General features: G+C 39.1%; 3 non-coding genes across 3 annotated transcripts; 2 read left to right on the forward strand and 1 right to left on the reverse strand.

The window, feature by feature from the left end:
* trnan-guu (transfer RNA asparagine (anticodon GUU)) lies at positions 1-74 on the forward strand. The gene has a single exon. It is a non-coding gene; the product is annotated as a tRNA-Asn (tRNA).
* A 585-nt stretch (positions 75-659) lies between these two features.
* On the reverse strand, positions 660-732 carry trnak-cuu (transfer RNA lysine (anticodon CUU)). Its single transcript has one exon. It is a non-coding gene; the product is annotated as a tRNA-Lys (tRNA).
* Positions 733-6,854: 6,122 nt separating this feature from the next.
* trnaf-gaa (transfer RNA phenylalanine (anticodon GAA)) lies at positions 6,855-6,927 on the forward strand. The gene has a single exon. It is a non-coding gene; the product is annotated as a tRNA-Phe (tRNA).
* Positions 6,928-13,054: the final 6,127 nt, after the last annotated feature.

Consider the following 13,054-nt stretch of genomic DNA (forward strand, 5'->3'; position numbering starts at 1 on the left):
GTCTCTGTGGCGCAATCGGTTAGCGTGTTCGGCTGTTAACCGAAAGGTTGGTGGTTCAAGCCCACCCAGGGACGATGTTTTTTGCATTTCTTAATCACATTAGAAAATGGCACTCTGATACGTTGTTATTTCTTCCAATTACACTGAAGAAAAAAATGTGCTCTGTTTTTTAGTTCAAAATAATACAAAACAAAAATAGTCTTGCTATTTGCCAAAACCCAGGATCAAACCAGGGACCTTTAAATCTTCAGTCGAACGCTCTCCCAACTGAGCTATTTTGGCTTGATAAGACTACTGTTTCGAGATAGCATTCTTTTTGTCGATCGCCTTTTTGTCAATCCAGTAAACCTGTGTATTATGAGAAACGTTCAACAGCCCGGAAACACCATAATAGAATCCTGACAAGCTGTGTTTGTTATTGTAGAAAACCGCATTATTTATTTCGAACGGATTGAAACGGATTGAAGACAACCCAAAAAAGTAAGATTATTTATTTCAATATCGTTATAGCTATAAAGGATGCATGCATTTTACAATAGCAACTGCTATTTGACAGTGACCAATAAGTAATTTTGTTGCAATACTGTATACAATGTGAACAGAATCAGATATTGATCAGTTGCCTCGAAGAACCATCTACAATTTGTATTTAAAAAGGACGCCCAACGTGGGGCTCGAACCCACGACCCTGAGATTAAGAGTCTCATGCTCTACCGAGTGAGCTAGCCGGGCTGACGGGCGGAACTTTCTTTCACTCTAACCAACTGAGCAATTAATTTGTCATCTTATTTGAGAAAATACTGAATGACAGAACCAAAGATTCCAAATATAATCCACTGAACGTCGCCAGAAACAGCTTTGATGACACAAAGTCGTATGACACGAACCCTAAGAATGTTATTCCAGATTCATTGTCACTTAGAAACAAATGCAGCCTCCCTGCCTCAATACAAATAATACCAATACAAAAATCGAATTACATGTATTTAAAAATGAATGGTCTCATCCATCTGGAACAATTGGTTCTGCATTTATACAGTATCAACCTAAATCTGAGTTGAGAGGCACCCAACCTGTGGAGGATTTTAAATGTGAGGTGATGTGAATAGAGTCAAATACATTTGCATCATTCTGTATATATATTTTTGTATGTATGTATGTATATCTGTATATCTATCTATCTATCTATCTATCTATATATATATATATATATATATATATATATATATATATATATATATATATATATATATATATATATATATATATATTTTAAGTAACTGTAGCTTTATTATCATAGTGAAAACACATTACACATGACCACAGTTCTGTAACAAAATGACAATAACAAAGAACCACAAAAACTGATTGAGAGGAGCGGTAGTTCCTCGTACAAGTTAGGAAAACTTGTTTAAAACTACCGAGAGTCTCTATACAGCTCAAAGAGTTTAGCTGTTTTTACCATGTTGCAACGGCAACACTAAATTACTTAGAATTACCATCTGTATCAGTATCAAAAGTCTGAAACTTTCTTACCTCAAATGTGAAAAAAAACGTACATACCTCTTATACACAATGAGATATAAGTCATCAAACTAAGGTAAAATTGTTATTCTCCTCCTCCTTCTACCTCTTCTGTCTACTTTTTAAGGGTGTGTAGCGACTATTCAAACAGAAAAGCTAAATAACTGGACATCTACCAATCATGTGATTCCACATGTTGGTCAGCGTCAAAACAAACCAGGGAATGCAAGCAGTTCGATATCCACACCATTTATATTAAACAAATTATTTATGTTTTAAAACAGTGATTTAAACTTGCAACATGCCGTTCTTGAAGAGCACACAACCTTAGCCAGCTGCGCCAGTGCGTAGTTGTTGAAATGCAATCATTTTTTAAGCTTACATCGAAGCCTGACCAGCTTCGATTTCCTGTCTGAAAATTTCTAGTTTCCTGTTTGTTTGGTAGATACCATAGAATGGAATTGCACACAAGAGTGGCATGTAGCTTCCTTGTCTAAATCTCTGATAAATTGTAGTTCCTCGTTTAATTAAAAATAAATAAAGGAATTATTTATTTGGTAGAAATAAATAAATGATTTAAATAAATGCATAGAGGAATAAATACATTTAGAAATAAATATGTTTAAATAAATAAATGTAGAAATGAATACATGTTTATATTATAAATGTATAAATAAATTAATAAATAGCAAGCTTGAAAACTACATGTCATATTAATTGATTTGGCTGATGCGTTTATCCACAGCAATTGACATTTATATACCTATATAAAAAATACAAGTTTCATGTAAAAAAAAAAAAAAAAAAAAAAAAAATGCAAGTTGCCTAAAATTAATAGCGCATCAAAGAAAGTCACCAAGGTTGAAACATTTAATGGTAGCTACTGAGTCAACATTTATATTGTAACGTTTAAAACAATCTTTTAAAATGTAACAAACAAGGGTCATTTAAATGTGTTGGCCGAAAAAAAGTAACAAGCAGACAAAACTGATTAGAACTAAACAAGACTGAATGACAAATTCGGCAACACTGTCGAGTTTTGTAAACATTTAAAACTTGTATACAGTAGTTAAACGGACTGTGTTGTATAGCGTTATGCTGACTTTGAAAAACAAAATATTAAGAACCGGGTTTAATGCAAGTGACAAAACCGTTTTTCTTTACACACACTAAATTATATATGACACACACACAAGCATGCTCACGCACACACACGCGCACACACACCCTCAGTGCTGTCAGCTCTATCGTAGGGAGCAGTCTCTCCTCCTGGATGTGTTGCCTCAGTCTCTCTCTCTCTCTCTCTCTCTCTCTCTCTCTCTCTCTCTCTCTCTCTCTCTCTCTCTCTCTCTCTCTCTCTCTCTCTCTCTCTCTCTCTCTCTCTCTCTCTCTCACACACACACACCCTCAGTGCTGTCAGCTCTATTGTAGGGTGCAGTCTCTCCTCCTGGATGTGTTGCCTCAGTCTCTCTCTCTCTCTCTCTCTCTCTCTCTCTCTCTCTCTCACACACACACCCTCAGTGCTGTCAGCTCTATTGTAGGGTGCAGTCTCTCCTCCTGGATGTGTTGCCTCAGTCTCTCTCTCTCTCTCTCTCTCTCTCTCTCTCTCTCTCTCTCTCTCTCTCTCTCTCTCTCTCTCTCTCTCACACACACACACCCTCAGTGCTGTCAGCTCTATTGTAGGGTGCAGTCTCTCCTCCTGGATGTGTTGCCTCAGTCTCGGGACGCTCTCTCTCTCTCTCTCTCTCTCTCACACACACACACACACACACCCTCAGCGTTGTCAGTTCTATCATAGGGTGCAGTCTCTCCTTCTTGGATGTGTTGACTCAGTCTCAGGACGCTCTCTACACACAATCTAAAATTTTTAAAAAATAAGACACTACAGATTGGGTTCAGTGCAGGATTAAATACAGTAAAATAGGGAGCAGATAAGTGCAAGCTAAAGTGCATTAAAGGCAGAGTGCTATATTGTCCAGAAGGGGAGAGTTGAGTTTTACAGGTCCTGTCTGAAGAGGTGTGTCTTGAGGAGGCGCCGGAAGGTGGTCAGAGACTGGGCAGTCCTGACATCCGTAGGAAGGTCGCTCCTCCACTGCGGGGTGAGGGTGGAATCTGCAGTATCAGTAGTGTATATACTAATATTAGTTACTATGAAAGACATTAAACCAGAGTTTAAAACATTAGTTATTTAAACCAAAGTATAAAGTGTTTTTGTGAGACAAATATAACACGAATGCACCGAGATTTGAACTCAGCTCACTAGATTCAGAGTGCTAGCCATTATACCATGGAACCACCCATACAGGACCCCCATTGCAGGGACTCTCGTCAATGTTTTGTCAAAACAGCAAACAACACAAACTGCACTACACTCTGTAACCACAAGAGGGAGCGAGAGAGAGAGAGTAATAAAATAATGCTCTTTAATCCAGATCAGCGGTTCTTAACCTGGGGTCCTCAGAGACAGTCCAGGGGGTCCACAGGAAAAAACTGGAAACTTTTCACTCAACATTAGCAATGTGCAAAATCAAAATGTTTGCTTCTTGAATGGATTTGATTTCACGAAGTTTATGAAGGATCTGTTAACCTGCAGGTCTGATTTTAATATTTTACAATTAATAATAATTTATACTGTGTAACAAAGCTACTTAATCACAGCCGTGGCTAAGATGAATTGTTTGAGAGAAGGGAGAAGAGAGAGAAATAGCTGTGTTTGTACAAACTCAACACAAAGAAAACTATCAGCTATTTTTTTTGTTTTGTTTGCAAGATAAACTTTTTTTTTCAGTTTTTCTTCCGAATGGCAAAGAAACTGCATCAGCTGAAAATGAGTTTAATCTTAAGAGCACTGCTTGGCTAGAAGTGGCTGCTGTGCCAAGGAAGACAATTTGCATAGAAAAGACACTAATAATATAACTGTATTGTGAGTCACCCAACCCGATCAAGTCCCACCTGTGTTCACAGCTCAGATCTCATAGAACTGTCTGTGACACTTATTGAAACAGAAGTGCAGTGCTTAGAACACATATACAAATAGAACTAATCCACTCTTCTATTAAACTGTGAACTTAGTGTTTGATTGAATCCCTCTCTGTGTTTGTATAGCCTGGAAACAGGCATCAGTACCCTGCCAATCTGCACACACTGCCATCATTCACACTGACCACAAGAGGGAGCCAGAGCACCACTGCTGTCCATAATGTAATAACACAGTAATAAGAGCAGTTACCTCCCCAGTCAGCCCAGTTCTCCCATTGTTAACACAAGGCTCCTCACACCCAGTCATCTAAACACTACAGTGTGGTCTGTGTCTGGAGGAAGGAGCTGCTCACAGTGATGCATGCTGGGAAACACTGACTCTAATATCTCAACCCCTGCCAGTGAATATTAAAGAATGTTAAAATGTCCCTTTAGCAGGCCAGCATTTTAAACACAATGATTGTCCCCTTGCTCTCCTCTCTGAGATTTGCTGTAAGCTGTCTGTCCCACACCCCAGTTATTCCTGCAGACTCACCTCTCAAACACAAGAAATACAAAAGTCAACGAACCAGCAGTTACTGTTATTATTATTTATTTCTTAGCAGACACCCTTATCCAGGGCAACTTACAATTGTTATAAGATATCACATTATTTTTACATTCAATTACCCATTTATACAATTGGGCTTTTTCTGGAGCAATCTAGGTAAAGTACCATGCTCAAGGGTACAGCAACAGTGTCCCCCACCTGGGATTGAACCCACAACCCTCCGGTCAAGAGTCCAGACCCCTAACCCCTACTCCACACTGCTGCCCTCACATCAGTGTGTGTCAGCATAGAGGTTACAGCATGTCATTCCACCAGCATGGGAAGGGATTTCTGTTGCAATTCCACAGCCCAGCAGCACAGACTGCACTACACTCTGTGACCACAAGAGGGAGAGAGTAATTCCACAGCCCAGCAGCACAGACTGCACTACGGAGTGACAACAAACTGCAGGAATTGATAGAAAGTTTGGAGTGTGAGAGATTTGCAGCGATAGCAAATCAGCTTAAATTATCTAGAGCTTGTGGTGTTATGCTGCCATCTAGAGGTTGTGATTGGAATTGAAACTACTGGCTTCAGTGAAGCTGGGTAGCATATATTTGGTTAATGCGATTAAAATCCTCGTCTATGTATAAAACATTTGCTTTAGAACAGTTAGTGATGATATAAGTAAGTTAACATAGGTCTAGAAGAGGAGCCTGCAGTATTTAGATGTCACAATTCGGCGAGTTGAAGCTCTCATGTTGCAGAAGCGCAGCAGTAAGAGCCAGAAGATTGCAGTAGTGAGGCACAGGCTCGCATTGCCTGTTAAAGCTGCCTGGTCGCCATGGCAACTTACCACTCCCAGTAGTCACTCGATGAGGCGTTGCCGTGGTAACCATGGTCTGCGAGGCGACGGTGTTAAAGAGTTGCAGTGCAGCGGTGACGTCGGAACAGTCTTTCTGATGAAAACGCAGAGCAAGCTGAGAATGACGCTGCGCTTTGAACGGCGCAGACTGAGCAGGTAGGAAAATAGCAGATACTATCTTGCGAGCGCTGAGCAGAGAAATGGCCTGCAGTGAAAGGAGCGAACAACAAAAAACAAACACAGACAAGGAAGCGGAAATAGTGCTGGGTTAAAGTAGAAAAAGAGAGAGAGAGATAGACAGGAGGGGCAGCCAATAACATACGTGGAGCAGCGCTGGCCCTGCCTTAATAATTGACGAGACGAGCGCTGCATTGTGTGATTGGCTGGAAATACTAAATGAGGCTGAACTGGGATCAGCTTCCACCCGGAAGAGATCGCGGACATTACCGGGCAGGACGCCACGGAGGGAAGGAAAGACAGGCTAAAGAAAGGGATTTAGGATAAGAAAAAAGCAGCACAAAGCGGGAGTGAGCCCTCTACGTCATCCCCGAATTACACCTAAACGCTAACATTTAAACAAAGCCAAGAGTCACTTTATTGATCACCCTGTGGATTAATCGCTATTGGAATACAGATGATTGTGTTAAAGATGTTAATAGACTTTCAATGTACACGTTTTAGAGCTAAGCGTTTGTTGAGGCAGTTCAATCGCTGCACTTTCAGGCAGACAGTTCCAGTGTTTGCCTTTTGGACTTACTCTGGAAGGAATACAAGAAAATAAACATTTGATGAGAACCGCATTTGGGAGAAAACTTAACAGTTTCGAAACGCATTTGTAAGGCATCGGATTCTATTATGGTGTTGCCGAGCTGTTGAACGTTTCTCATAATAGTTTACTGGACTGACAAAAAGGCGATTGACAAAAAGAATGCTATCTCGAAACATTAGTCTTGTCAAGCCGAAATAGCTCAGTTGGGAGAGCGTTAGACTGAAGATCTAAAGGTCCCTGGTTCGATCCCGGGTTTTGGCAAATAAGAAGTTGATATTTGTTTTGTATTATTTTGAACTGAAAAACAGAGCACATTTTTTTCCCTCAGTGTAATTGGAGGAAATAATAACGTATCAGAGTGCCATTTTCTAATGTGATTAAGAAATGCAAAAAGCATCGTCCCTGGGTGGGCTTGAACCACCAACCTTTTGATTAACAGCCGAACGTGCTAACCGATTGCGCCACAGAGCCCAACGTGTTAATCCACCAAAGCATACGAGAGTGAAAGGAGATACTCCAGAACGTGATCGAGGGAGCAGAACTCAGCCGAACCTGAGACCACATCTAAGAAGAAAGCAACACGGGGCAGGAAAGTCTATGTAATCCATTCTGGTAGCACATTCAGAATTCAAACTACACAGATAGACACGGAGCATTTAACTTACTTGTTTTTAAACTATTGACTGTCTCCGTTGAACCGAATACTGTTTTGTTTTTAGCCATATTTTTATTTTCATCTGCAGACGCGCTCTGGATGCAAGCACAGTGCTGACAAGTCACTCTAAAACGTTTGCTTTGCAAGTTAATTAACAAATGTAACAGTTAATAGCGGTTAATCCATGTGTTAATTAAATTCAGTGATTGATTTGTTCACATATTACAATACTGTTTTCTGGATTCCCGCATACTCTGAACATGCACAATGTAATATGGCAATGGAATGACAGGGAAACCACTGCTTTCTTCCCTCTGGTCGTGTATTGTCACGCTGAGTACTATCCATATGAAAGTGCCGCAGTCACCTAAAGGATAAGGCACTGGCCTCCTAAACCAGGGATTGTGGTTTCGTCAATGTTTTATTAAAAACGAACTGTGTGTCTATGCAACCGCAGTCTCTCGAGAGTAGCGTTAACAGATTAACGTTTCTGCAATTCTGCTTTCTAGTGGAAAAAACGTTAGGCGGTTATGTTTTCACTTTCAACCACAGTGCTTAGCGGCAGCTTTTGTCAATATTCTCTTTTTATGTTCATTTTCTGTGAACATTAGTTTATGGATAATCTTGTTTGCTTTAATCCAATTAAACTGTTAGAAAACAATTACCATTCTTTAGTCCATTCGTTTTAATTCCGTACATGGTCTTTTGTAGTGCTAAAATATACACTGCCTTCTTAAATTTTGTAGCATACAAAAAAATATTTCAAGATCACAATGGTGGTAATCTCGAACAAAAACTATTGCAATGTGAATCAAAATGGATCTTTATCTCCATACGGTACAACCTGAGGGATTAAATGAAGAGCTAGGATTATCATGTTTTCTGTGATATAATGCGCAAGGATACTTGTCTTTCATAAGAGCTGAAATAAATTATAGCGCTTTGAGATTATATCTGTTACTAGCGGATTGTATAGAAATGTACTTAATTATATTATAAATGTTCTAAAAAAGAATGTTATCTCAAAAAAGAAGCTTGTCAAGCCGAAATAGCTCAGTTGGGAGAGCGTTAGACTGAAGATCTAAAGGTCCCTGGTTTAATCATTGTGTGACCCTGCGCAAGTAATGCAAGAATATTTTTGTTTTGTATTATTTTGAACTAAAAAACAGAACTTTTTTTTTTCTTCACTGTAATTGGAGGAAATAATAACATATTACAGTGCCATTTTCTAATGTGATTAAGAAATACAGAAAGCACCGTCCCTGGGTGGGCTTGAACCACCAACCTTTCGGTTAACAGCTGGAATTGGCTGCTTGAAAGTGCAGTGCTTGAACTGCCTCAACAAACGCTTAGCTCTAAAACATGTACATTGAAAGTCTATTAACATCTTTAACACAGTCATCTGTAGTCCAATAGCGGTTAATCCACAAGGTGATCAATAAAGTGACTGTTGGCTTTGTTTAAATATTAACAAGATGTTTTCAGGATTCACGCGTATTCTGAACAAGCACAATAGAATATGGTAGTGAAAGGACAAGCAAATAACAGGTTTATTGGCTCTGGTCTTGTATCATCACCCTGACTACTGTCCGTAAGAAAGTGGCATTAATAAAAACGTCATTATGCACCCGATACGCATGCCAGCGTCAGTGACACACTGTCGCTGGAGGTGAAAAGCGCTCAGTGCCTACTGGCGCTGGTGTATAACACCTGTAACATGTTAAACCAGCGCTCAATGCCGCACCGCCGCGGACTAGCAGCCAATTGCGAGCTAGCAAGCCAATATAGAAAGTGTCACATGACAAGTGTTCGTGTGGTGTTTTAGCTTGCTGAAATCATCTTCTTTAGAAACTTTATTTTTATTTTTGATGGTGCACATTGTAAGTGATATTCTGGAAGACGAGACTCCCTTTTCATAGCATGTAGAAACAAGCAATCAGCAGCGACAGTGCTTCTGGGCAGCTTTTGTCGAAATTCTCTTTTTATATTTATTTTCTGTTAACATTAGTTTATGGATAATCTTGTTTGCTTTTAAACCATTTAAATTGTTCCAAAAAAACAAAAAAGACTATTCTATAGTCCATTCATTTTAATTCCGTACATGGTCTTGTTGTACTAGTGCTAAAATATACACTCCCTTTTTTCTTTATATATTTACCCGAAACCTTACTTAATATAATTTTAGGAAATGACATGTCAGCACTGTGCTTGCATCCAGAGCGCATCTGCCGATGAAAATAAAAATACTGCTAAAAACAAAACAGTATTCGGTTCAACAGAGACAGTCAGTAGCGTAAAAACAAACAAGCTAAATGCTCCGTGTCTGACTGTACAGTTTGACATTTGAATGTGCTGCCCCTGCTAGCTCTGTGACGCTCAGCCAATAGGCAGGGACAGGACGTTGAAAAGAATTGTGGGAAATGTCGTTTGAAGACCTTGAAATATACCTTTGCTTCTATGCCTGAGCCCACATTTCCCAGAATTCTTTTCAACGTCCCGGGTAGATGTTTTTTCGAGGCAACAGAGCAATGTCTGATTCTGTTCACATTGTATACAGTATTGCAACAAAATTACTTATTGGTCATTGTCATATAGCAATTACTATTGTAAATGCGTGCATCGTTTATAGCTACAACGATATTGAAATACATAATCTTACTTTTTTGTGTTGGCTTCAATCCGTTTCTTTTTTTACACTTGTCATTACATCATTCATGGAGCAACAGTTGATATGTACAGTTAGGAGGCTGTGTGGTCCGGTGGTTAAAGAAAAAGTCTTGTAACCAGGAGGTCCCCGGTTTAAATCCCACCTCAACCACTGACACATTGTGTGACCCTGAGCAAGTCACTTAACCTCCTTGTGCTCCGTCTTTCGGGTGAGACATAGTTTTAAGTGACTCTGCAGCTGATGCATAGTCACACACCCTAGTATCTGTAAGTCGCCTTGGATAAAGGCGTCTGCTAAATAAACAAATAGTATGTGCATAATAAACTGAATCGGGCCTTGATATGACAACCCTAGGCTGTGCTGAAATAAATAATGAGGTTTTCTGCTGTAGTATGTGCAGCTTGTCAGGATGGCCGAGTCGTCTAAGGCTCCAGACTCAAGGACTCTGTCTTTCCAAAAAATTGTGTGTTGTGGAGGCATGGGTTCAAATCCCACTTCTGACAGTTCAATTTTATTTTAAAGCATACCTTAAGTTTGTCGTGTGATACAAAAGCAAGTTTTGGCATTTTTGCATTGTCTGCCTCGTCAAACAAGCTCGAGCCACAGCACACAGCGCTGCTGCATCGGGATAGAGGTGGATTTTAAAGGGACTGAATCAACGAGCTGTGACTACTTTTTGAAGAAATTGATAACATACCTCTCATAGAAATATTTGCTATTTAGTTAATTAATTTATTTTTTGAATTTGCAATTGGCAGACATTGCCAGACAATCTGAATTACTCATATCAAGCTGCGATGTAGCCTATGAGAATAGCTTGCACAATTCAAGGGGAATTAGCTCAAATGGTAGAGCGCTCGCTTAGCATGCGAGAAGTAGCGGGATCGATGCCCGCATTCTCCAAATAGTTTTAACGTATCTGCGTATTTAGTCCCAACGCATTATGGAGATAAATACAAAGTGTGACAATTCTTTGTAACAGAGACGCCCGCCCTACATGTGTATTTTAAAGCACAGTCTCCTAATTTGTAAAATTCCCCAGGCTGAAAAACTGCAGTGCGCCCTCCATCGTATGCCTTCCGAGAAGCACAAACTGAGATTTTTTTATATTTTTTTTAGCAATGGAAGAGTTTGTGTTATTTGGGAATACATATAAATTGCTTGAAGTTTGCTTGCATTGGTTTGAATACATGGAACTGTGATTACTTTCCTGCCCAGTGTTGCTTTCTTTAGATGTGGTCTCAGTTTCAACTGCACAGGTTGGTCTCTGTGGCGCAATCGGTTACCGCGTTCTGCTGTTAACCGAAAGATTGGTGGTTCAAGCCCACCCCGGGACAGTGCGTTATGCATTTCTTAATCACATTAGAAAACATCTCTCTTAGAAAGAATTGTCACACCGTATTTATCTCCATAATACGCTGGGACTAAATACGCAGATACATTAAAACAATTTGGAGAATGCGGGCATCGATTTCATCCTTGATTGCAAAATGTAATAGTAATTAATTGCCTTCAGTTAATATTTTAAAAAATCTACTTTGCTAACAGAAGAAAAACAAGCTAGCAGAGGATGGTTTCGATCCATCGACCTCTGGGTTAAGGGCCCAGCACGCTCCCGCTGCGCCACTCTGCTACAGCTGCCGCCTGACTGAATTACCAAGCAGCAAAAAAAAAAAAAACTGAACTCATCGTTTTAACCAGTCACACGGCAGTGGCCGGGCCGAACCATGGAAACGTTTTCTTTTCTCCTAAATACATTATGCAAAGTATGCAACAATTCCAATATTCTGTCTCTCTAAAGCATCTTAAATCGTGGAAAGCGCTCTTTGTTTAAAATTACACTGAAGACTTCTTTTGTTCTACCAGTCTTACAATTAAATATTTTCTTGTTTTTAAGTAGATTTTGTGAAGCGCATATGGGCCGCTATATAAAATATATATGATTAATTGATTGATTGATTGAATGTTAGCCTGCGTTTGGTCTGGCAGGTTTAATTCTTAAAAAGACAACGCCGAAGGGTCTGATAAATGACATTGTAGTTTCTATTCCACTCTGTTTCATTTTTTAACGTGTTTGGATTTGAATGTTTACGGACATTTATTTATTGAGAGGAACGGTAGTTCCTCGTACAAGTTAGAGAAACTTGTTTGAAACTAACGAGAGTCTCTATACAGCTCAAAGAGTTTAGCTGTTTTTACCATGTTGCAACGGCAACACTAAATCACTTAAAATTACCATGTGAAACAGTATCAAAAGTCTGAAACTTCCTTACCTCAAATGTGAAAAAAACGTACATACCTCTTATACACAATGAGATATAAGTCGTCAAACTAAGGTGAAATTCTTATTTTTCTTCTTCTTCTTCTTCTTCCGTCTACTTTTTAAGGGTGTGTAGCGACTATTCAAACAGAAAAGCTAAATAACTGGACATCTACCAATCATGTGATTCCACATGTTGGTCAACATGTATAAATATAAATGGCTTGAAGTTTGCTTTCATTTGTAACATGTTTTTAATGAAATCTGTTTTTGTGGTTGCCAATCGTTGTGCTGTATACTGGCTACTGTTGCATGACCATGAGTTTGCTAATCAGCTTCCCATATGGTCTAGCGGTTAGGATTCCTGGTTTTTCACCCAGGCGGCCCAGGTTTGACTCCCGGCATGGGAACAGCTTTGTTATTGTCATTTTGTTACAGAACTGTGGTCATGTGTAATGTGTTTTCATTATGATAATAAAGCTACAGTTAATTGATTATATATATATATATATATATATATATATATATATATATATATATATATATATATATATATAGAATGAATCAAATATATATTTACAGAATGATGCAAATGACTATTTTCACATTCCCATTGCGTGGAACCATCGCAGTTTGTTTTTAAATTATATTAATCCCTGGTCAAGACAAAGTCTCTCTGGGGTTGACCTATCATTAAGATCCCTGGTCCCATCGTATAAGCAAGATTTATTCACAAATAAATACCTACACATTTATTTATGTTTCTTTTGTTGGTAAATTAACACATTATTGCATTCTGTCATGT

This window comes from Acipenser ruthenus, chromosome 35 (genome assembly GCF_902713425.1).
Source record: "Acipenser ruthenus chromosome 35, fAciRut3.2 maternal haplotype, whole genome shotgun sequence".
In the NCBI taxonomy this organism is placed as follows: domain Eukaryota; kingdom Metazoa; phylum Chordata; class Actinopteri; order Acipenseriformes; family Acipenseridae; genus Acipenser; species Acipenser ruthenus.